Genomic DNA, 25,683 nt, shown 5'->3' with positions numbered 1-25,683 from the left:
GATTTATCATTTACATAATGAGTTCTAGATTATTAATGTCCACTCTATCTTTCAAATATTTAAAATAGATTCCAGACAGACTTGTCCAAATTCTCTGAAAAAAGAAGTTGATCTTTCCTATTTGATTCTGTAGTAACAGGGCATTCCTGGAAAGGAAGAACCTGGAGTAAGGCAAAACAACATTTATTTCTCCTTAGTTCAAGAGACTAAGTTGGAAAGGAAAGTTTGAGCTGCTCCTTAACTTTCCCAAACCAACTTGTTCATAGTGTCTTTATACTTTACAGTAATTTATACTATCTTGGTGGAATATCTTTTTCCTTACCCCATTTCACAATTGTTATAGGTAGGTGGTCATAAACTACTCTCTTACTATGACTATTATTCTCTACTATGACATGCTTAGTGTTAGCTCTATCTCAAGATGGAGTTAGATGTCTTTAACCAGCTCTTCAGCCATTTGTTTACAGCTCTTTGAAAGTGTCTTGAAGTTTTTACTTTTTTACAGTGTGATACTATGTATTCAGAAACTGTGATTTAGATTTTGTCAAATCCAGATTAAAAATCATCTGTAGTATTGTAGAGATCAGAAATGGAAAATGAAAGTCTTAACTAAATTTATAAATTCATAATGTGTACGTATTTCGCAAGGAATCACAAGACCTCTGTGTTAATTATACTTTTGTCTCCTTTTTACTATCAGTATCTCTTTCAGTTATTAGTGCTGTTTTCATCTTTTTACAGGATGATCAATAACAAGTTCTCAAAAAGGAGAACTGGAAACTCAGAAGACCTTTACACAAATCATGGGAACCTACTGCTGCTATAAAGCTAAAGCTCCATTAGTTCAATGAAGAAAGTCTCATTTTTCAGCACATAGGGATAAGACCACAGAAAAACTTCACTTTGCGTCATCCCTTGGGCACACAATCCTTTTCCCTGCAGTATCTTGACCAAAATTCCTTTATTTTACCCTCAGTAGCCGAGGGTGAAAGCACTCCAGACAGTTTAGCTGATAGCCGCAACAGTTTCTCAGAAATGGCTTTGGTTATATGCTGGAGAGCAGCCAGGAAAAGCTTCTCTTGCATCTGTCTCTAAAGGGCAACATTCATTCTGTAACACTGAAGCACAGTTAAATCACAAATGCTATTAAACCACATAAATAAAGATGTTAACACACAGTTTTATATATATATACACACATATACATATAATGTAGAAAACCCATTTTTCCATAAAACTGTTTTGCAGGCATTAGAAAAGTAAGCCTCCGTAAACTACCACACTACTAGTATGACAAGTCATCGCTAACCTCCTACTGGACTAGGTCCTTTTCAGAGCCAGTGCAAGACTAAAGATCTCTAAGGGAAAGCAGTTTACAGTCTATGTTCTTGCCCATGAAGTCTGTCAAGAGTGCCAGCTTGAAATGTTGGTACTTAGTTCTGTAGAGTGTGGTGCATGAAGACTGGACAGATAATATCAGCTTAATCATTTCAAGCTGAATTCAGAAGGTCATTTCAGCCATTCTGAAGTCAACATCTCCCACACATCAGGAAAAAAAAAAAAAAAAAAAACACACAACACTAAATGGAGCAAATAGTAAGGAACACTTCCAGAATCTTAAAGGTGGCTTTCATTGACAAAGCTATGTTGAACATTTGGGAATCCCAAGTCAAAAGCCTTTCCATACCTTCTGCATTGTGCAATGCGTGCTTAAAATACATTAGTTAAAAATGTAACTTATATAGATGGTTCAGAAGGGAGTATCCATATTGCTATTTAATCTATGTTGATAGCTGCTTGAAAGAGTTCAAACTGATCTCAGAGAAAGGGTTTTTGCCGGTTTTGTTCAAAGTACAGAATGTACTGGGTAGATCAACAAGTTCTGGTGTGTCACCCACCCTCCACACAACCCTTAGCCAAAAATAGGGAACAGTTTATAAAGGCATGAGGTTTCCGAATGACAGCATTACTGAAGTATGCATACCCTTTTTTACATCACAACACAACTAAAATATAAGCATATTAGATCAAATCAATTAAGGTCACAGCAGCAGCAAGATACTGAGTTACTAGCTTACATTTGGTATGAAAAAAATACTCACTCCAGTCCAAGTATCTTATGAATCCTGAGCCTACAAGATTTTTGTATGTATACTTTTATATGAATATACTATACCTCTTTTGCTCTTAAATCTTTTTCAGTTTCTAGACACTTCAACTTTTTTCAGCAAAGGCAAAAACTTTACTGTTAGAGTAAATTTAAGCCTTCCAACAGAAGTTAAGAAAGCTCAATTACTCAAAGCTCTTGCAATGTGAATGACAATTTAGAGGAACAAGGATTCACCAGCATTACACAGGGCAGCCACAGGAGTATCAACGGAACTCCTCACTTTATGACTCTGGAGTTTATCCTATGCGTTCTCCAGAGTTCTGGTAAGCTCCACATGACATCACATAATGCTGTAGAGATCATGAAAACTCTTAAGTAGAGTGAAGTGGCACCCCAACTTGTGAACTCCAGCTATGAACGCAGTCATTCTGTGAACAGGACATTTGCAGGGATAACCAGATCCCAAACAACTGAGATATCACAGCTGGCACGTGGTGGGTTTTCCCACAGATTTTCACAGTATTTCTGTCATCGGAGTATCTTTCTAGTGTAGAAGTGTTGACTTAAGCAAAATGAGATAAAGCTGAACAAATGCAGCAAACCAGAAAAGAGATGGACCTGGAAGTAGATGTAACATGATGAAAGGTGGAAAATAAGTGGGCGTGGGGAAATGCATAGTAGTGACATCCTTAGAATCGATCATTTGGGTTCCCAAGGAAGCAGACTCCAGCGGAATCTTCTCTAGAGTGCAAGTGCACTTGATGAGCCAGGGTTGATTAGCTGCCTTCTACTTTGAGCAGGATCAGAAAGCTGATCCAAGGTCCACAGTTAGGCTTTATCATATGCCATTACATGCATAATCCACATGAAGAAACTCAGGACAGGCTTGTTCACAGGCTGACAAATTATATTCAGTTCCCACAAAGGTTTTCCCATCACTGCTGGTCAGCTAAGAATGCAAGACATGCACAACATTAGTAACATGTCCTTACTGTTAAAAAGTTACAAGCAAAGGACAGATCATTTATGTGGATCCTGCAGATTGAGAGAAAGAAGTGAAATCTTTCCGGAGTGCCCTAAAACTATTTCTGGCAATGGGAGAACACTGAAATGAGTAGACCTGTCTGTTTATTGTCATGTACATTCTTACAGAACATTGGCATCTGTAAACCAAGTATCAGATAATAATAGATCTCATGTCCATCCCTCCTCTTCGTACATCCACTCTAGAGGGGAAAAGAGAACACAGCATCTCAAATTTTAAGAGCTGTATCATCAGTCAATTTGGTGACAAGGACCTAATACCATTAAACCAAAGAAAGTTTGTAAAAAAATGAAAAAAAAAAAAAAAAGAAAATTTTACGTCCTGCATCAGTAGAGAATAAGGAGGAAGAAACGTAATTCAATATAAACAAGAAACTAGTAAAGCATAGTCTAAATTTCTGTTCTCCTTATGGTAGTACCTCTTGGGATTCCCAACAAAGGAAAGACACTAATAAACTGCAGCAGGTTCAGCAGAGATCCACCAAAACGTTTGGGCACTGAAGCAGTTGCCCAGTGAGGAAAGGCTGAGGAAACCAGGCTTGTTCAGCCTGCACAGGGACAGCTTTGGGGGGGACCTAACAGAAGCCTGCCAGTACCTGTAGGGGGGAGCCAGGTATCAAGACGACAGAGCCTGTCTCTTCATAGTGGTATATCGAGGGAGGACAAGAGACAAAAAGCATCATTTGACAAAAGACAGGTCCAGACTGGGTATAAGGAAGATCGTCTTCACCATGAGGACAGTTGCACAGTGGAGCAGGCTACCCAGAGATGTTGTGTCATCTCCAGTGTCAGATGTTTTCAAGATGAGAATGGATAAAAGCCCTGAGGTACTTGGTTACTGAACTCAGTTGACCCTGTTTTGAGCAAGAGACTGGGCTAGAGATTTCCGACCTGAATTTTCCTACACATTCTTACAACACAAGGCTGCATTGATATGCATTTTCAATTTACTGTGTATGATTAAACATTGAACATCTATACTACACAACACAGCTACCCACACTGCAGAAGCAAATTCTAAGGTAATTATGTTTATAGAAATATCTAAAAACAGGAAGTATTCTGCCATGGTTTGAACCCAGCCAGCAGCCAAACACCATGCAGCTGCTCCCCTACCCGGGAACAGGGGAGGGAATTGGAGAGGTAACATGAGACTCATAGGTTGAGATAAAAATAGTTTAATAATTTAAATAAAATAAAACATTAACAATAATAGAAAGTACAAACAGGCAATGTACAATGAGATTGCTTACCACCTGCTGACTGATACCCAGCCCATTCCTGGCCAGCGATCCTCAAATACCAAGATCTCAAAATCGCAATCCTGCAAGTGAGAGAACCCCCTCCTTCCCAGCCACCCCCTTCTTTATATGCTGAGTATGACATTCCATGATACGGAATATTTCATTGGCCAATTTGGGTCCAGTGCTCTGGCTGTGCTCCCTCACAGCTTCTTGCACACCTGTGCATGGGCAGGACATGAGAAGTTGGAGAGTCCTGCATCTATTAGCAACAACTGAAAACATCAGTGTGTTATCAAGCATTCTAGTATCAAATCCCACACTGAATCCAAAATACAGCACTATTCTAGCTACTAAGGAGAAAAATTAACTCTATCCCAGCCAAAATCAGGACGTATTCTTACACTGTTTAAACATTCTCTATTACTGTTACATTTTTATAATATGCAATCCTCTCCAAATAATTATAAGGACTATCTTTTCTGACATCTCTCCAACTCTACATAGTAGCTACCTCTTACGTTGCTACTCAATCTAGATTTAAACGTTCCCTAACTACTAGTCCTCCAAAAGACTGAAACTTCTTTCCATGAAAAAAGACAAAACAGTCTTCATTCTGTTTGGGGGGGGTGGTTGTTTGGGTTTTTTTCCCCCAGCATCTTCTGTTTTCCCCAAGATATGCCCCCAAGTTTCTCACTGCCCCACACTTTGCCTATCAAAATGCTGTTGAGCATGTGGATGGAATTCAGGCTGCAAAAATGTAAAATTAGAGTCAAATTTCCTCTTTGACCTATAACAGCAGCTGTTTCTGGATTCTAATGCAGGAAAAGTGAAACAAATTAGGCAAGCAGAACAGGAGACTTTTTCTCTCCCATTAGCTTCCCTTTACATCAGAAGCTCCCTTTCCAGATCTCTTCTGAATAAATACATTAATTAGTAAGATATTTACCTTCAGCAACAAATAACCAGCAAATGATAGCAAAAAGAGAGAATGGCCCAAGCTTCAGATTTATATGGGGGATTCAAAATTCCCTCAAAAGGAGAAAAGGTAAATGATCATCTAGCCCACCTGCCTGAATCCCACACTGGACTGCAACTTCCTACAATTCATGTCCTCCCGTCCACCCACACACAGAGCAGTTTTGGTTTGACCCTCTGTAGAGTGCTTGATACAAAAGACATAAAATTTACTTGCAGTCCAGATTCCAATCTCATTGCCAAAAAAAAGAAGGGGGGGAAAGAGAAAAAAAAAATGTAGTTGCTGGTTGAGATTCATGTCTGTAAATTTAAGCAGGATGTAGACAGGTTAAATTCCTTTTGCAGTGGGATGCATTCAAGAAACCACAGGTTTAAAGATAATAATTTGATAGGAAGGTTAATTGGCCAGCTTCTAGAAGGAAAATATTTTAAAAGCTCTAGATTTTTCTCTTTATTTCAAATCACCTCTTGGGGCTTCTTTTCCCTGAAATTCCTCAAAACAGAACAGGTGGCCAGACACTACAAAACAGATTAAGCAGGTAGATGCTATGCATGCAGTATGGCTGTTAATTTGCAAGGGACAGACAAGAGAGAAGGTTTATCAACTCCATTACCGTATTCATTTCCACTTAATGTCATGGGCATAATGTGACCTTGAATATAAAAGCAAAGTTGTCAGACTAAATGAAGGAGAAACACCAGCTAAGGCCTCAGGCTGTACTGATTTACATTTCTAGAAAATTAGGCCAATTGTATCCAGTTCTGAAGTTGCTGTAGGGTTTGCCAAAATCATATCCACCTTACAGACCTTGAAGAACATTTGATCCTGCAAACACCGTCATAATGAGAGCACTCAGACTGGAAATGAGCTCAGCTGGGCTTTTAATATATGGCCAAGAGCAAATAAGTTAATATCGGCGCCATGTACAATTTGTAGAATAGGAACAAAACCAGCAATCTACCTGATACGGATTGTTGTAAAGTGATCTCAGATTGGTAACACCAAGGAAAGCTAGAAGACTACTGAAATGCTTGGCTTTATATCCACTGGAGCTAGCTGCTGCTGTTACTTAAAAATGCTGAGTTCCTCTTAGGTTGTTTATTTGAAGAATGTTCTTTGTAGTATGCAGTGAGTTTTTGGAGTGGCAGAGTGCTAGAAAGTATTGAGTAAACAGAAGCCATGGATCATTTATTTAATGAATGCTCTGACATCTCATTAAATACAATATAAAATGCATCTACATTAAGCTGTTTCCTTTCACCTCTTCTTTTGTATGACGATTTAAAAGTAATGTGCTTATTTTTTTAGTTAGTAAGTTACAGCAGAGACAGAGGTAGTTGGAGAACACTGTCCCATGGTGTAAGTTAGCTTTGAAGCACTGAAAGCTATGAAATAATGACAACTTTTATCCTCTGGCTATCCGGCCATCTTGAGTCACAAGCACAATTCTTAAGCTATTTAAATTGACAATATTCTCAGACAGCAATCATCTTCACTTGACAGCAGTAGTAACCCGTCTACCTACAGGAGGCCTCACGCCTTCTGCACAAATACTACTCAAAACTTATATTCATTAATATTAACAATTTTGGCAAATTGCTTGTTGTTATTGCATAGTAAGATGGACAAATTTGAAAGACACCTATTCCGAGATGTTTTATTCCTTTCAAGGAATGAAGGCAAAAATAAAATTTTGTACTAAATATCCTGTCTTCGTGTTCTTGACAATTGTGTAAAAATAAACAAGCACTAAGAGACTCTCCTGCTAGCTGACAGCAAGGTACTAGTTTATAATTGAATTCAAAAAAATATATTGTAATTTCTGCTAAATACAAAATGCAGTACAACACAAGATACCTTTCTGCTTTCCTCTCATCTGAATAATCCTTCTCCCAGCTTTATGCTTTTCAAACATCAATTTCATAAAATTCATGGGCTTATACAAAACCAGATCACATATTAGGTTTCTACCAGCCCAACATTTTTATCTATTTTTCAAGGCCCCTTAGATAGTAGGTAACATATATCCTGGATATCAATGTGGTTTCAGTAACGGTCCTGGAAAAATTAAGACTTCTCCCTCACAGTGCAAAATGAGAAACACTTCAACTAAACACAGCCTGGGCCTGTTGCCACCAAAGCAAATATGACTTTCATTACTCTTTTCAAAAGACTGGACTCTTTCGCAAGAAGAGTATTTACATCACCTTTAGTGAAGCTTTTAACACACAAGAACTAAACTCACAGAAAACTAAAGGAGTGAAGGAGAGTTAAGATCAAAGTTCCAGAATCCTTTTACAGAGGATTTTACTTTTCCCCTAAAATCTCTCGAAATAATCCATTTCATCAAATTATTTGTAAAGGCACATGAGAGAACATAAGACAAAATCTCATATGGTGAGAGCATGTGTAAGACATCTTTAAGATGTTTGGTTCGCTCATCCTGCTTTGTCATTCTTTCTAGACTCTCTTGGCCTCCTCACTATCTCTGTCTGACGAAGCTCTGCACCACACCATCTGCGTGCCAGACTCCTCCAACCGCACAGAGCCACAAACAGGGAAGGACTGCAAGTTCTCCAGTGAGTGTGCTAAGGCACTGCTCCTCTGATGACTTTCTTTAATGAGCTGCTCCCGGAATTGATATTTTTTAAAACAAAGCAATGGAATCATAATGTCGCTCACACAACTGGATTAAAGAACACTTCACTTCTGGGAAATAGCTATTTTACTATTTGGTTGGGCAAGAAAAAAAAAATTAAAAAAAAAAAAAAGAAAAGAAGAGTTGAATACTGGAAAGAGCTTGACCTATTTATCACAGCCTAAGTTTACTACAGGTCACAGACAGAAGCCTGAGTGGTTTTAGTCATTCCCCACCTGGTTAGAAAGCCTAATTTCCTATGCGATAAAAAAGAACTTCCAGTATACTAAAATTCCTGTAAGAATTTTGGCATTTGTCTATACCTTCAGTAGTTTTTTTAGTAAATCTTACTGACAGAAAATTAATCAACAGACTAAAACCAAAGATGTTCCAGTGCAAAGGCAAGAATAGCCATTCAAAGGCAAGTCAACATGGATGTCATCACAGCCATCTGTCATGCAAAATTGGTATAGATAGGGAAGGGGGAAATTACCAGTAACCAAGCTCTGTGCTGTAAGTCAGCGTGCGAGGTACTTCAGAGAAGGAAACTGAACACAGCATCTGTTACAGCATAAAGTAGAAGACATATAGACATAGCTGACTGCAGACCAATTCAGCCATTTTCAATACTCATATTACCAGACAAGGTTGTTCTGAAGCACAAAAAGCAAACTAGTAACTTCAAAAAGTCTCACAAATGCTTTTCTTATGCAGGACTATGGTGATCCTGGAGTTTTGTGTACACTGCTAGCAGTTAATCTCACTGGAATAAAATTTGGCACTAAGCCATGCTGGAGCAAGGAGGCAGTGAAAAGAAAGGAATGGCTCCGAGAACATTAGTGTGAAATGGACTCTCTTGATGAATAAAAAGCAGCAAAATTTCCAAAAATAACTTTGGGGTTTTTTTTTAAATTTAACTTTACTTATACCCAAATTTTTATGATGTCATCGTCCACAGATGAAGTCTAGGTCCTACAGACAATAATTGAAACCTTCCCTTCCCACAGCTACAACCTTTGGTTACAAGGAGTTCATCAATGATTACTCATGTATTAGAAATCCCAAATATACATCTATATATAACATGGATAAGTCATGCCATGATGCATTCAGCACAGATGAGTCAACATGTTCAACAGCAGCTTAAACCATGTATGGGGAAAGTTCTTCCTGTTCATTAAATGATGAACATTAGTCAGTCCTAATAAGCAGAACCAAGGGAAAAAAAATGTTTGTGACAATTCACTGCCTTGTCTTTTTATTTATTTATTAAACAAAGGTTTCTTGAGTTCATGCTGTCTGCACAACATGATTTTAGCCTCAGGTACAGGACTTCCTGAGGTTTTCATTTTTGCTTCTTTAAAATCACAGCTGTAATAATCCAGACCCTGCAATTTACCAAGTCATGTTATTATACCTATTCACTTAAATAAAAAGAATATCCTACTAAAGGAAGGTGCAAGCAAAAAGACCTGATTTATCACAGCATTTTACCACTAAGTTATATTTTAATAAGGTGCTATAAATCTTTTCGTCAAACAGCTCCACATTAGCAACATTATGCAAACAAAGATGCTGGTAAACAAATTAATAGATTCTGTTCAGCATGTTACTCTTCTGAAATACAGAAATAGTAGGAATCAGATATTGGAGAACAAAAGATAAATGCAGTCTAAAGATTCTAATTTTCAGTAGAAAAGTAGCTCTTCACCATCTCATAACTATATCACAGCAGAATGTTTTGCTCAAAACAAGATTGATATAAAGAGATATTTTAGTACTTCAGAGAGTCAGTCAAAAGTTTTACCACTTAAGGTCATGCTACATCTTGAGCTGCTATACATTTGTACACCTGAGTTCTTTGAAGCCACATTCAATTTACCAACTGAATTCTATTTTAGGATGTTTGGTAAGATTTCTATTTCAAGAGGGTAATTTCCCATCAAAGTTGCATTGTAAAGCATCCATGAAACCATTAAATAATGCAGATCTGCTAACCAGAGAAGAACTTGACTCAATTAGGTCACTGGTATTACTGATATACATTGGTAAATTTTCAGCTGTGTCAAAAAAACATTAAGCCTGGCTTTGATTAAATATACAGTACCACCCAAACTGATTCAAACAGAATTGGTACTAGGTGGAGTATCATTTTAAGCAGGAGTGATTTTCTGAATCAGACCTTAACACATAATGGCAAGCATCCACATAACCACAGTAAGGGTTTCTTAGTCTTAATACACAAACAGGTGAGCTCTGTCAAACTGCACTCCAGCCTCGCCGCAGTACTCCTTCCACAGCAGAGAGTGGGACAAAACACGAGCACATGCTTCAGCCTTCCCAGTACAAAGCCTTGCCGTTTCCTGCAAGCTGGAGAACTAGATCACTCTCTCCCATTAACCTTATTATGGAAACAGCAACCTCCAGCAGGCAGTGCGAGCACTAGGGTTTTAATTTTTCAAACCACCAAGCAAGATTTTCTGCAGCTCATCTGTCAACACACTTACTCCTGTGACATTTGGGGTGACAAATGTGGTGACCAAGAATTTACCGCAGCCTATTTCCACTACTGGTCCATTCACTTGGCTTCAGCTAAAACACTTAAAGTCAAAGGACTTCACAACTAATATTTTCCTCTGTTTTATCCATTACTTAATGGATCGTTAATTAAAGGTTCTAGAATACCCGCACTGCAGACTGAAGTTCTCTCTAGAGGCAGCATAGCAAGCCACAACACAGTTTTCCCCATGGCATCTCCTTGCATTTATCATCTCTAAGCAGAGAGGTTTTGCCTCTAGGGTAAAATCAGAGGTCAACAACTGTTTGGTCATACCCTTCTTCTGAGCCTGACATGAAAAACAGCAATTAATTCCAGCTGAGAATAGACTGAGAGCTAGGCAGAGGTCATCAGTTTATTAGCTCAGCTCTAGGAAAAAAGCTTTAAGACGATCAGACTGAAGTAAGATGGGATTTAACTAGTTCATTTGGAAAACACCACATATAACTGAAGGAAAAGGAAATGCAGCTGCTACTTATAAATGACAAGCAGTCATCAAACCATGTTCTCCTTTTATTCTTGGCAGTTCCTCAGTCACTAACCATTTCCGATCCAGTACAACAGCTGTAATATCATATATAAATACATTAATACTCTAGGGAGATGTCCTGTTTGGGAGAACACGCATTTTTACATAGCTAACTTAAATAATCTTTTTAGGTTTTCTTTTTGTTATCTCAATACTGATGATTTACAGATTTCACAGGAAGCCTCCTATCAGCCAAGGCATGACTGCACAACCAAAGAATCTCCATATTTCAGGGAAACGTGTAGGCCAATTGTTTGTTGGAAAATGTACAGATGTAATCTGGGAATGCTCAAAGATTCAATGATTTTTTTTTTTGGTGATGTTTTTCTGCATCTACTCTGCTTCCACCGGAACTGTGGCCTTATATGTAGAAACACGGGCTGTAATTTCCTATGACGTGCAACACACTATCATACATGCTTTCCCTTTAACTCATCAAATTCTTCAGGCTGCTGCCCACTCTCTGATGAAAGGAATGTCACTATGCATACTACACTAATTCATTCCAGTACTTAAGACCTCACCAAACTTTCACACCTACAAAGGCTAACACTTCAATGTGTACTGAAGAACAAAGATCGCAATGGATTTAGGCCAGGAGAAATTTTTTTTTTTTAATAGCCAATGTCTTAATGACATTTTAAAATATGCTGTCCCAGAGTACGTGTCTCTGAAGGCTTCTTCTTGAATGTGCTGTACTTAAAACAATGAAGCAAGGAAGCTCAGAATATATCTATCATAATAATGAAATTATTCCAGAAGGGAACAAATGACAGAAACCCTCAAAAATAAAATCAAGAGCTTGCCATTTGTAACAAAGAAAGCCTATAACAGAGCATATAATTTTCACTCTTTGCTCATTATCATAATAAACATAATATTTTGTCATATTCGGCTTTGGTAAATATTACGAAGGACATTCTAATAATATATTCCAATGGATTGTTGCTTTAAGGCAATGCAGAAACAATCACCACATGATGAATATTCATCTACTATGCAACTGTTATTTACTTCAAAAGACAAATTAAGTAAGTATACCCCATGACACTACTATACTATGATACCTAAGCTATTCACCACAGCAGGGGTGAACAGTACCCCTGTTCACCTGTTTTGAAGTGATGGACTTCAAAACTGTGCCACCTTACTGGATTTTCACTATGCTAATTAAAATCATACTGGAAATCCAAACCTCTGAAAGAGTCACAGAGGAGAAACAAGGTATGACAAATTCCACTAGTAAATTAGACAACAGAACACACACACACAAAAAATTTCATCACTGGTTGTTCACACCATAAGCTTCTCAAATCAATACCTAAGGATACGCTCTCCTCTCCATTCTCTTTCCTCTCCAGACAGGATTCTTAACAGTTCTCCTGTTCCCTAATTATCTCTTTTCCTTTCCAGACTACAGGTTTGGGTTTTGGTTTTTGTTTTTGGTTTGTTTTTTGTTTTTGTTTTTGTTTTTTTAATCATAGTGCAGGGTACTGGCCATTCTCAGACTAACAGGTCAAACAAACATCTTTCACAATACAGCTCTTTGGTTTACATATTTCATTAAATCAGTGCTCTGGAACCCAATTTCTTTTCTCCTATGACTTCTCCTGGTTACTTTATTCCACATTAGCAAGACAAAAGGGCAGGTAAAATTTCATAATGTCTGTCACACTAAAAAGAGTGAACTACTGCAGCCTCTCAAATGCCAAGATCGAACTGTGAAAACATAATGACCAGCAATTACTTCTGCAAGTCTACTGCAGCTTCATTAGGCAGATTAGAGAAAAACAGTCCCTTCAAATACAAACAGTTGAAAGAAGGAAGAAAATACAGCTTTGGCTTTTTTTCCTGAAAGTGAGAGAGACACTAATCAATGCAACAAATCAATCTGTCTCTATGTAATCCTCAGTCATTTTTCAGATGCAATAAGGGAAAAGAAACTCAAAGTATCAAAACATATACTGTTCTACTGCAAAAGTAACTATTGCTTGTTAAGTAATAATTATTATCAAGTTATAGTTATTACTTATTGTAACAATTCTTTCTATCCCCCATGCCTCTGTTGCTGGTTGCCTTTCAGAGGTGAAAGAATCTCAGGGTGAAGGCTAGTTCAGCTTACCCAATAACATCACATAGAGACAAAACAGCTGTTGCAGATTTATTCTAATAATATTGCCACCACCATTTCAGAGTCCTGGACTTACTACTTATAAAGACAGCATTAGTTTATTTGCTTTTAAAATCTATTACAAGATTAGGAGATCAAGGAGAAGTGATTAATAGGTATAAATTTTGCTTACTGAAGCTTCTGTAATTAAATCATATAAAATTTCACTCTCAAAACTAAGAAAATCTTAGATCTGAATCCCATAACATGAAAAAGAACCTGACAAGTGAACTCTAAAACAAGAGGTAACAAACGATCTGTGAAGCAGAAAAGCAGGTAAATATCTAAAATTAATACTTGATTGAAATTTTTTTGCTCATTTTTAAGCTTGTCTGAACAACATTATGACTCATCATTTGCATCTGCTGTACATTCAAGATAAATGTTAGAGTCTCATCCAGTCATAACGAGTGAAGCATTCCAACAGCAATACATCCACACTCTTTGGACTCTTACTAGTAACTTCAGATTCAAGTAGTAGGCAACCAAAGCCAGGACCTTCTTTGTCTTCACATCTAGGAGGTACCCCTCTGGCTGATTTGATACAGAAAGGTTTATTGACTTTTAGGCAGGCCATAGGCAAGCCAATAATAAAAAGTCAATCATTCACAACATGAAAATTTTTTCTTGCTGTTTTTCACAACTTAATCCGAGATCAAAGCTTCTCCATTTTTTGGCAGTGAAAACACTTTTGAAATAATGAAAATATCAATCAAATTATGAAAAGTTTTCAAAGTTAATTTTTTAAAGAAAGAGGGATGAAACTTTCCTTTTGGTTTAAAACCATTTTATTTGTAACAAGTTTATATATATATAATCTGTAGATAACACTCAGCCACTGAAGACTTGCAGGTTCTGCTGTGGAGCTCTACCTAATCCTGTATTTTGACCTAGAGAGGTGCTAAAAAAAAAAAAAAAAAAGGCAATTTGCACTAGAGAGAATTCTACCTTGAAGTTTCAGGCTTCCTACCACTGTAAGTACTGCCCTGCCAGCAGAGAAAGCCAACAACCCCCTGGGCTGCATTCACAGGGGTAGAGCCATAAGAGGAAGGGAAGTGATCACCCCCTCTACCCAGAGCAGTTGTCAGACCATATCTAGATCCTACATGCAGCTCTGAGCCCCCCAGTATCTGAAAGACACTGATAAACTGCAGCGAGCTCAGGAGAGAGCCATGATGGTTAGGGGCTGGAGCACTTGCCCAGTGAGAAGAGGCTGAGGGAACTGGCCTTGTTCAGCCTGCAAGAGAGACAGCTTTGGGAGGACCAAACAGCAGCCTGCCAGGGGTAGAAAGGTGGAGTAAGAAGTGATACTAGCTACCAACACGTACATATGAACACTTAGAATAAAAGTGAGAACCATGACCTCTCTTCAGAGGCAGCAATGCTTCTCTGCTGTACAGCAGCCATTCTGCTCTCTGCTACATGACTGAAGTGGAACATCCAAGACAACAAATCATACAATAGTGCCTTGGAAATACAGCTCAACTTGGTCACACTGTGTGTTTATCTCCTGTAAAATCCAGCCAATAAAGACTCCAAAGCAAAAAAACATCAGCAATTAACAAGATTAATCTTGATCCTACAGAGGACCACAAACATTCTTTGTATTCTGATTACCAACTCTTAACACCCTGCTATACACCTGGGGATTCACAGCCAAATGTGCACAGGTCCACCTTCAGACAACAACAGGCCACAAAGTTTCTTACCAGAATTTGACCTTTTTCCACTGAAGTAGTTTGCTGTTCCCACCTCTCCCAGAGCCTAAGTTCAAACCAGGACTGGGACTTCTTGCCCCATACTCCTACATGAAAAAGCAGATACCAGTTGTTTTCAGCTCTGCTGAGCCCTTGGCAGGGTATTTGGCAGAGCCTGAACTAGTTGTACCTGCAAGTGGTAACAGGTCAGACAGCCGCTCCCTCATTACTGTAGCGGTGAGACACATAGCCTGCAGTAACCACGGTCCAGCTCCAACACTACCTCACGTGGGAGTCCCACAACTTTCCACAAAAGCTGGGCTCGGTTCAATTACTTGGGCTGACTGCAACTGCTTGGATTCCTCCACTTCTACACACAAGCCCACCTTTCTCCTACCATGAGACTCGCATAACAAATTTCATTTTTCCACAACCAGGGAGCACAAGGGGTGAGCGAAGCTACTCCAACCTACCTCTGACTCAGTGAAAGCATCGCTGCAGTTTTTCTACTGACCCTGTGCAGTGAGGTAGGGCCTCAGAAGACACAGATGTTCCTGGAGACTTCAAGGTCTGGCTGAGCTTCCTCTTTCTCCCAGAAACAAGGTGCCAATTCAACTCACCCTGAGAGAGCCCCTCCTGAGCACTGGCTGTCCTCACTGCTAGAGGAAGCAGTAATTCATCCCTCTAAGCCCAGCCACGTCTGCTCCCACCAGGATCAGGTCCCTCCTGCCAACCAGCAATCCCAGTAGCCAGCTGGGCACCCTCAGGACTCACCACTTAGCCCTTCCCTTGCCACTCACCACCACATGCACAACACCTGTGCGACAGCCAGCCACAAAAACGTAGTCAGAGACAGGAGCTCATGTGAAATCACCAGTATTTATTAAATTCTGCCATTTCTGTCTTTGGTATAAAAAACTAGCCTTCAATCAGGCAAAGTTTTCTCCCTGCTGTGATTTGTCCTTACTTATCATTTTATATAATAAAAAGAATCCTGGAGCAAAATTTGTGCATGCCACTCATTAATGTAAAATAGACAAAGGATAAAAAGTAGAGATCGGTAGCAATCAAGGCCCATGATGATTGCCACCTGTTCTGTATTCATTGTATTTAACCAAGGGAAAAAGCCGTATTTGCCAGTCCAGAGGACAAAAGGGGCCCTGCAGTAGAGTGAGGGCAGGGTTTAGCGATTGTTAGATCTAAGAGGGATTTTTACATGTGTTTGGATCTGCACCTGAGAGAGGTGCTCTTTTGTTTCCCCAAAATGACTTAATATGTCATAGATACTGACATTTGGTACCACAATCCTGCTTGCGGGGTTCTGTGTATCTTTAACACTAATTAGGGTAGAGCTTTGCCACCTGGATTATTTATACTGTTTGTTGGCCTGCTGTTACTATGTGCACTTCAGCAAAATGTGATTTTCTCACCAGGTTGTATGCAACTTTGCAACAGCATACTACAAGCTTAAGCAAGAGTATATAGAAATAAATACCTCCTACGGATATGGCCTGTTTCTGTCTTGAGTTCTGCCCATGCACATAATATTTTAGTATGGTTCCTGTAAGGAACCAGAGGACTCTGAAACACACTTTCATGTTGCAATGATCTCAAAATTAAATTCTAGTGATCAGATGTTTCAGAATTCATGGGAGGGGTCTTCAGATAGTGTCCATCCCCATGGCTCCACTTAGCTCTACAGAAAGCCTCTGAGTCCCCAAGAAACAATTCAAAGAGATCAGAATCTCAGATGACAGAGGCATCTTTGATCCTTCTTTTGCTAATTCATTCAACTACACAGAAAGAAAAATTTGCACTCCTGTTCTTGCTACAAATTGTCTACCTTTGAAGAAACGTTAGATTTTAACAATCTCAGTAGACCTACTCGTTCATTCTTCGTGCTTACAACAGTTTTTCACATTTATACAGATCACTCAGATTCAAATTCAGTCCTATGTTCTATCAACAGAAATAAGATCAGAGAATTCCTTCCATTTGTATTTCCTCCTGAAGCATATTCTCAACACCTTCTTTCACTTTAGCCCTTAGCTCAGATAATTTGCATTCTTTTTCTAAAGATTGAAAAAAAAAAAAAAAACAACAAAAAAAAACCCTCAACCCTTTAGATTAACTCTGTAGACACTTCTATTTTGATGTAACATAAAATGGTTTCCTGAAATTCGAAAGCTTGCCATTCCTAGATATGCAATGATGCAACAACGTGGATAACTCATTTTCAGTCTCTGTCTCCCTTCATGTTTTCAGAACAGTTTGGCAGCTGTGACTGGCATGACCTGACATGAATAAATTTAAGTGAAAACTCTGTCACTCCTCCTTCGTATGTCTCTTCACTACTTTGGTCAACAGGATAAGAGCAAGACATGCTGTAAATGCTGTAGCTCCATTACCACACCTTACAGCTTTGCCAGGCAAACATGCAACTCCTGGGGTAAATAGTGAATGAATAGCTGTTGCAAACAGCTCCTAAACGACCCACCAGCTATGGATGTCACATAAGTAGGTGAATACTCAGCTGAAGTCTCTCTTTAGTACTGGATGCAGTCTTTGTTCAACAGCTGCAAAATCAGCCTGTTCATAGTGAGCTGGCAAGCAGGAAACAGGACTATACTAACTACGTGAAGAACCTATATAAGGTTCGTTGTTCACAGGATGAAATCACAGTCAGAAGAGCAAAATCCCTTCTAGGCTCCTCTGTAGTCCTGGTTGGTTTTGACTAGTACAGTTTAAGTTCTTAGAAATAGCCAGTGACTCATTATGTTTGTGCAAAGATATTATTTGCCACTGTTTTATCTCAGTGAACAGAAATGGTGTCGGAAGCAGTAGGAGACAAACTAAGAATGTCTGACAAGATTTGTCTCTTGTGTCCTTGACACTTTCTTTTCTGCCAACACAGGTGTCTCAATGGAGCACGAGCATACATGTAGGAAAGGGCTATGTTACACACTTGTGCCATTGAAGCGTGTCACACTCAAGGAAGAACATCATCCATGCCAGTGTAGCTGCTTATATTAGAAAGCTCTTAAGATATGGACTATTTAATTTCTCAGCATTTGTAAAACATTTAATAAAGCAGGGTCCCAAGTGGTGCCAGATTTTAGCAGTTTTGTGAAGCTTGTAGCATAGCATTGTGTCATATTCTTTGTTGCAATCAGTTTCATGCAACTCTGTGACATTTTTTTCTTGAACACTGTTATAAGAGGGCAGCATCATCAATATTAATAAACTGAACAAGAGTTTGAATATCTGGTGCTGTATGTTCAGTCATAAGATATTAATGTGTCCAACCTACAATACAAACAGGTTTTTTTAGTATTCATGATTATGCCAATGGAAGCTTTGCTGTGACTACTGTGTGCTGCACTGCAGACGAAAATGTTTTCACCAGCATACCTTATCTGAACTATCTTTAGTGTCCCTTTTTATCAGTTCTGGCTCCAAATCCCCATCAAATCTGAGGATTATTTCCAGACAGAATCTCAAAACCTACAAAATAAGTCATAATGAAATAAGGAATTATCCAGCAGTTAGGGTTCTTTATACCTAATAATATCCCTCAAAACAGTAATTTCCTACATGAAAACAAGCTGCTGAACTGCTTCCATGAAACAGGTTTTCTCCTAAGGTGACAGTTTACATTGTAGTTATCACAGTAGTTAAAATAAATATACATTAACACTGGAGTCTTGTTCTCCTTTATAGCTTATCCATGTTAAAAAATAAATAGTCAATAAAATACAGACATTTTGTCATTCTCATTTGCATTATCATGTTTCAATGCAAGGATCCTTTTGTTATTTATCATCTATTAAAACAAAATGACAACACTATATTCCAGTGAAGGTGTACAAACTGGAATGTTTTGGTTATATTTGTGTTTATTCATTTTAGTATTATCCTGGGACATTATCTTTTAAAAATTAAAACTTCTTTTTTTTGTTTTGATGTTTTGGGGTTTTGTTTTGGTTTGGTTTTTTTGTTTGTTTGTTTGGTTTTTTTTAATATACAGTCAATTATATCACTGCAGAGAACAGGAGTCTCTGCAGAGAAAGACACGATTGATTTGTGGCCCAAAAATGATTGCCAGAATATTCAAACTCATTAGCAGTATCTGTTGAAATTCCCTGTAACCCGTGGTCAAGATCACCTGCAAACTTGCAATATAAGTGTGATACAAGTAGACTCGGGGTGAGACTGGGGGCCCCTATGTCTGACACAAGCATGGTAATTTTAGGAGTCAATAGAAGAAAAAGACACCAAGAGTGATCACAGGAGACAGAGCTGGAAATCTAATCCAGAGCTCTTGGGTCCCTTCCAGTCTTGTTCATTAGAACATGTTGCTTCCAAACATGAACCAAAACATAATTAACAAACTATTAGCAAGGGAATTGTTGGGCATCCGTGGAAGCAAGCATAAGGTTCAATGCTGTTTATCAAGAATAAAATTTATAGTTCTGAAATTTAAACCAATCTACTGGTTTATTCTTGCTTAGTGCTTATGACAGGTTGATGAATGCTCATGAATTGTTTTCTATCAATAGCCACAGCTAACCAATAATCTCCAGAGTGAAAAATAACATGACATTATCTTTGGTCTGGTTTTCTAGAGAAGAGACAACTACGTGATCAAGATATCTCACTGTCTGTCTGCACTCGCCCAAGGAACTTTTGATCCTTCTGGCCATCTTCAGCCAAGTTTGAACATGGAGTGGACATATTAAAGACTGATTAATTTTTACAAAATAAATTATAGTGGGTAGAAGAGAGAGACTCAAATTAGTGCCCTGGGAGATACCCGCAAGCAGAATTCAGCTGTTTTGTATTCTGCTCAGCAGCGGATAATGAGCCAGTCGGCAGAGGGTTTGAGACCAAAATATTCAGCACACGTGCAGTCACTAGTCTGTGGGATGCTGCAAGGAATGCAGTAGAATCTAAAGACTATTTTGGTGTTGAGGATTAGGTTATAAATGTAAACTAGAAAATAAACCTACATGAAACTGTACTTCCTTAATTTCACTGCATTTATAGAACTTTTATATTCCTTCCATAGTGCAAGACTGTGCTAAGCAATTTTTCTGAGAGGAAAAAAAGAGAACGTCCCAACCTCAGAGATTCCCTAAGCCAGAAAATAACAGCAACATCAGAAATATTGCTGTCTGGGTTAGAATGAGATAAATAACAAAAAAGTAAAGATTTCCAGTGACAGTAATTGTTATTTTTACTATATCACTGTCCATTCTACTTTCTTTTTTTCCCCACTTTTAATTCTGTTTTACACAAACTGCTCCAAAGCTTTCTAAAATAAAAGCAAATAAGTCAGCAAACTTTTCACTTCTCTTTTATATTCTGTGTAAATAAACTTGAACTTTAGCCACAGCAACTTTCACCTTATTTGGCCTTCAGATAACTCTTTTTCAGTTTCCCCAGCTCACTCCAAGATGACCTTTAGTGTCAGTCAGGAAATGTCTAGAGATTACAAGCAGTCAGTTGCTTTGATGCCCAGTAGAGCTGGTGCCAGTGGCAAAGAACGCTAGTTTTTATTTTATTTTTAATCTAGTTCCAGGGAAAGAAAGAGCACTTTTTAAAGGGAGATTACATGCCCAGTCTTGCCTTTTTTACAGGCTTGACTTCCAGTGACTACAACAGGATGCTGCATGGGCAAAGGACCGGATCCTTACACGTAATTCACACGATGCAGGATTTTTTTAAAACAGCTTCATACAGGAAACTCCCAAGAGATGGATACAGACCACACTGGAAATGAAGTGGTATAAACCTGCCCTTACATGTCATACCTCTCTTACTATTGTTGCTCTCTTATCAGAGCAATGATAGAAAACACCTTTCTGAGCCCATCACTTCTCCCACATCTCACAGATCCACATTTATTGCCTTGTGCTCTTTGCCTTATGTTGCAAAAGTCATGGATTTGCAGAGTCAGGGCAATGCCAGTTTTCCTCCAGGTAATAACCTTGCTGTTTTAAAATCTCCTTCACTGTAGCCCTTGCATCCTACATGCAGGAATGGATCATGCAGTTGGTCCACATGCAGAGCTCCCATTGGCATCACTGGGACTATCACACACAGTTCAAACACAGGATCAGCTTGCTAATCTTGAGGAAAATGAGAAGTAGTAAATATCTACATAATTTTCCTTACTTCTGGACAATAGCCAAAATATAAATCTTGTGCTGCTACTGTTTTATTTGATCTATTAAATAGTATTTCAGGATATAAAATCTGGAATATTTTAACAGCTCTACCAAAAGCAAGTTTTTGCTTCTAATGTGAGGAAGCTTTCTTTCTCACAGATGCAGCTGGTTAGTTTACCTAATGCACACCTTTAAATACAGAAGAGGTACAAATTCTGAAAACAATTTGTGGAGAAATCTCATGAATCAGCAGAAATGCTTTAAATTTACCACTGGTATCCGGGTTCTGGTAGTTTTGCTCTTGAACGAAAACATCAGAGTTGTTAATAAAAACATCGGTCTTGACAGGGAATGAATAGCTCTTGGTATAAATAAAGCATATGGCACACATTCAGCTTTTTCAGGAAGTAAGTCAAGAGGACCACTAATGTTATGAAAAGCCTGACCTTTCTCAGCTTCCACTTCTAATCCTGACTATAGGGATTTGTTAAATCTCCCACCTGCATTTGAAATATTCTGTATCAGAGGTTTGTCCTCCTGCTATGCCAGGGTTTTTCTGTTTATCAGGTTTGGGGTTTTTTGTCCTGATTTCTCACCAATACCCTGCCTTTATTACTTAGGCCAGTCTGTTACTCTGTTTCATTTAGCAAAGAAATACTTTGCATGAGTCTGGAACTGACCCACTTGTAAGGAAGCTCTTAGTCCTTATCTTTTATACTCACATGCCTCTCTGCTGACACTCAGCTCTCCACTCAGTCCTCATGGGTAAGGCAGTATGGAAAGTGCTGATAAGAGGATTAACTGATGAAAAAAATCCCAGCCTGCAGTTTGCGAGCGTACAGCATTTGTGCATACCACCATGAAGGCTGGATCCCTGGAGAGGGATCTATCTCACCTTGATATTGTTATCTCAAAGTGGGCCAATTAGCCTAGGTTTGTCATCTAGGCCTCCTCTGTGTCAATGGGGAGAGAAACCAAAGTCATCTGAGAGGGGCAAATTTGTCCACCTATCTTAGGCACCGGCCTTAGGAGGATATATCATCCACCTCCCTCCACAAACAATGGATGCCTGGTGGTAAAATAGCTAAAATTAGTCCCTACAGGGTTAAAACCAGAACAAGTGGAGATTTCCACACTTCCAGGAGGGAGATGAGTAAGGAAAAAAGGAGGTTGTGTTAAGGATTGTTCTTGCACTTAGCGTCAGTGATTGCTTCCCTAGATCTAAATCTTCAGAGCTGGACAGCAGGGGAAATAAACAACACATACTTCATTGGAACTGCATGGGGTGGGTGTATACACATTAAAAGAAACTGAAAAAACATATGGTCCTTGGGAGCCAGGAAAGCCATCTGCAGAGGAAGTGTACAAGAGAGCATGCGAAGCAGCAAGTGGCAAACGCTCCCGAAGATCCGCGCGTGTCTCGCACAGCAGCACATGTGACGCAAACCACATGAAAGGGGCCCGGCGTTCTCTGCCGTCAAAACTGCCAAAACAAGCAGACACAGGGCAAGCGGGAGCAACAGTATGGTCACAAGCACACATTGCAGATACCCTGGCAGAAGAGGAATGTCTGAACTGCGCTAAGAAAACAGAAAATCATAGTGGAACTTTGAACTCCAAAAGTAATTTTTGCTACCCAAAGCTAGGGTCATTTTTGTCTTCTTCTGTTTGCTGATGTCTGAACTACATTGTAAGATCCTTGCATTTGGTTCATGGCTGGGAGTTCCAAGCAGACCCTAACATCCAGTGTGATAATAATGCCCTTTCTTGAGATAGGAACCTGGCAAAGCCAACATAGAGATAATGTTAGAAGCAGTGTTTTCATGCTAGCTCAGCACATCTAATAGTTCCATTTGAAAATAAAACAAAACAACAACAACAACAACAACAAAGTTGATCATGCTTTTGAAAGCCTAGGAAAAAAAGCAGCAAGGTTTTTGGTGTTACGTTTGGTTTTTTTTTTTTCTGTGGGGATGAGAGGGGTGTCAGTTCTTATGTTGTATGCTATTTCATCTGATCCTGCTCGTGCATCAAAGTACTGTTGCTGTTGTTGCCCAGGTGTTATTATGGAAGTAGAAGCTGATATCAAGGTGAAGTTTAATCACTAAGGCTCTAACAAGAACTTCTGAAATAAACTCAAGATAGTACAACTAGTCAGTATTTAGAAGATACAGCATCTTTCTTCCTAAAGTCTTCAAGCACTTAAGGATTTACTATTAAAGTCCCTATGTGACTTGACAGTAAAATTAACTGCTAGAATACTCCCATTAAGTTCCAGCAGGAATAAATCTTGCACATTGAGTGTAGTTATCATACACCAGCACTAGGGAAGAAATCTTATTTGCAACAGCCTCTACTGCTATTTTTGCACACAGTTGACTCCTGATCCTACATACTCTCATGGAAGAACAGAATTAGTTCACAGAAGTACACCTGGAAAGTCTCTGCCAAGATCCCACGCAATGAGTTGAGAGCATGTCCTTAGCCTGTCATTATGGAAAGTCCCTTGTAATTCATTCTGCTCAGATTTTAATAAGAGGAAAATTCAGTCTTTAATAACTCCTTATCTGAAGCTGGCTTTGTTTTGTGACATGAGACAAGATGGAAAATTATACCTTTACAAGTAATAAAAGAAATTCTAACGACAACTGAACACTTGCTTTTGTGCTTATTTTACCGATATGTCATAAAACTAAAAGAAAGGCTTTAATTCTTGATTTTCCTCAAAGCTTAATTTGTGAGGCAGGTTTTCTCATTAAGTGAGGCTTAAAAGAAATATTATATCAGTCTTCTCAGTGGCATTTCCCTCTGCTCTGCCTGCTCTTCCAGTCATTGCATAGGCAGGGACCAGTGCACCTGATGCTCAGAAAAAGATGTCTTCAAGCAGAGTTCAAGGGTTGTAGTCAGACTGTAAAAACAAGTACCATTTAAAACTGAATGCCGAGCTTAAATGTTGCAGAATGTAGGGCTTAAAACCCTCCAGAATGTATTTCTCTCTTTTTGAAATCAAAGAAATACGACATTATGTTTACCTCTGTTGGTTGCCAAACCGAATAAATGCTGAGGTACCTGTTTCTATCTCTTACGCAGAGAGGTACTCCTCAGTACATACAAACGCTCATGTTAACTACATGTTAACTCAGCTCCTGAGTAAAGCTCTTACCCCTTGCTATCTTTGTTCTAATGTCAAGTATAACAAGCTGTGGTGACAGCAGAGTACTCCCCTCAGCATCCCAGCTCTGCCTCCACTGTGGGATCCTCTCAGCAGCCTTGTCCCAGGCTTCAGGAGAGGCTGCAAGGAGACTGGCTTCTGACTATGACTGCTACTGTAACGATTCCCAAGGAAAAAATGTCCTTCCTTTCTTTCTTCTGAATATTTTTCATTTTTCATAGAGGAGATCACTAAGCCACACCAACAATTTTAGGATCAGTACAAATAGATAAAAAACCCCTTGGATGTAAAAAAAAAAAAAAAAAAAAAAAAATTATACAAGTAAGACCAATCAGTGACAGAGTTAAAAAGTACAATGTGTTGGCAGGGATGTTGTCAGAGAAATATAAAGAACATATTTCATTGAATAAAAAATTGAGTAGCCATTGCTTGGCTTACAATGCTTACAATGCACATCTGTCCTAAGAAGTGACCAGGAATTCTTGCCACGGCCTTACGAGTAAACTTGTTATGGGAGCATATTAATCGTCCTTTCTGTTTACTTTGCTGACTCTCAGAAATAGCCAGAAGTAATCCTAACCAATAAACAACCTTCCCCTCATATTTGTAATCACAATGATAAACACATATTTCAGTACCTTTTAGAATATTCCATAAAGATAAAAATCTGTATGTGCACCTGGTTTGGCCAGTCACTGCTCCTTTCACTATTTATGTGTGTATATCTTTGGGGGAAAGACAATTTTTTTTTGAAAGAACCTGGGCAGCCCCATGTCTGACTGACTGTCAGTAAATGTTTTCTTCTAGTCTCAGAAGTTAATAGGTTTTAGTTAGAAGAAATATCTGCTCTTTCAATTAGCACAAAATCACTCTAAAAAACCCCAAACCTCAACACACAACCCCCTCCCCCCCAACTCAGAGAAACATCTAATTGGCATGGTTCTCAGGTTCTCAAATGTGTGCGTGTCTATGGCCAATGGGATGAGTATCATTAACAAGTGAGTGGAGCAGCAAAATATAAAAGGTCTTGTATCCTGCAGATTGTGTACACAGGAGGAGACTGTATACTCTATACTGTACCTCAGTTTATACCATTTAACAACCTAACCTCAATTCAGTTATGTTTTTCTAATGAAGCAATACTAGGAATTTTATTTAGATTTTCCAGTTCGATTCTCGTCATGCAACATCACCTGTCAGAGAGCAAGCAGAACAAAATGGCTAATATGAAAGAATTGTTCTACAAGGAGCTACTTCATCATCTCAAGAATTTTGAAGGGATTAATAACTGAATGGGACAGTAAGCAACTGGTGAGAGGGTGATGAAGGGGATGTGTATGCTGCTGAGAAACCTGACAGAGCAATTCAAGTTCCTG

Source organism: Tyto alba, unplaced genomic scaffold, assembly GCF_018691265.1.
Source record: "Tyto alba isolate M040663 unplaced genomic scaffold, T.alba_DEE_v4.0 Super-Scaffold_18, whole genome shotgun sequence".
In the NCBI taxonomy this organism is placed as follows: Eukaryota; Metazoa; Chordata; class Aves; order Strigiformes; family Tytonidae; genus Tyto; species Tyto alba.
This window is presented reverse-complemented; position numbering follows the sequence as displayed.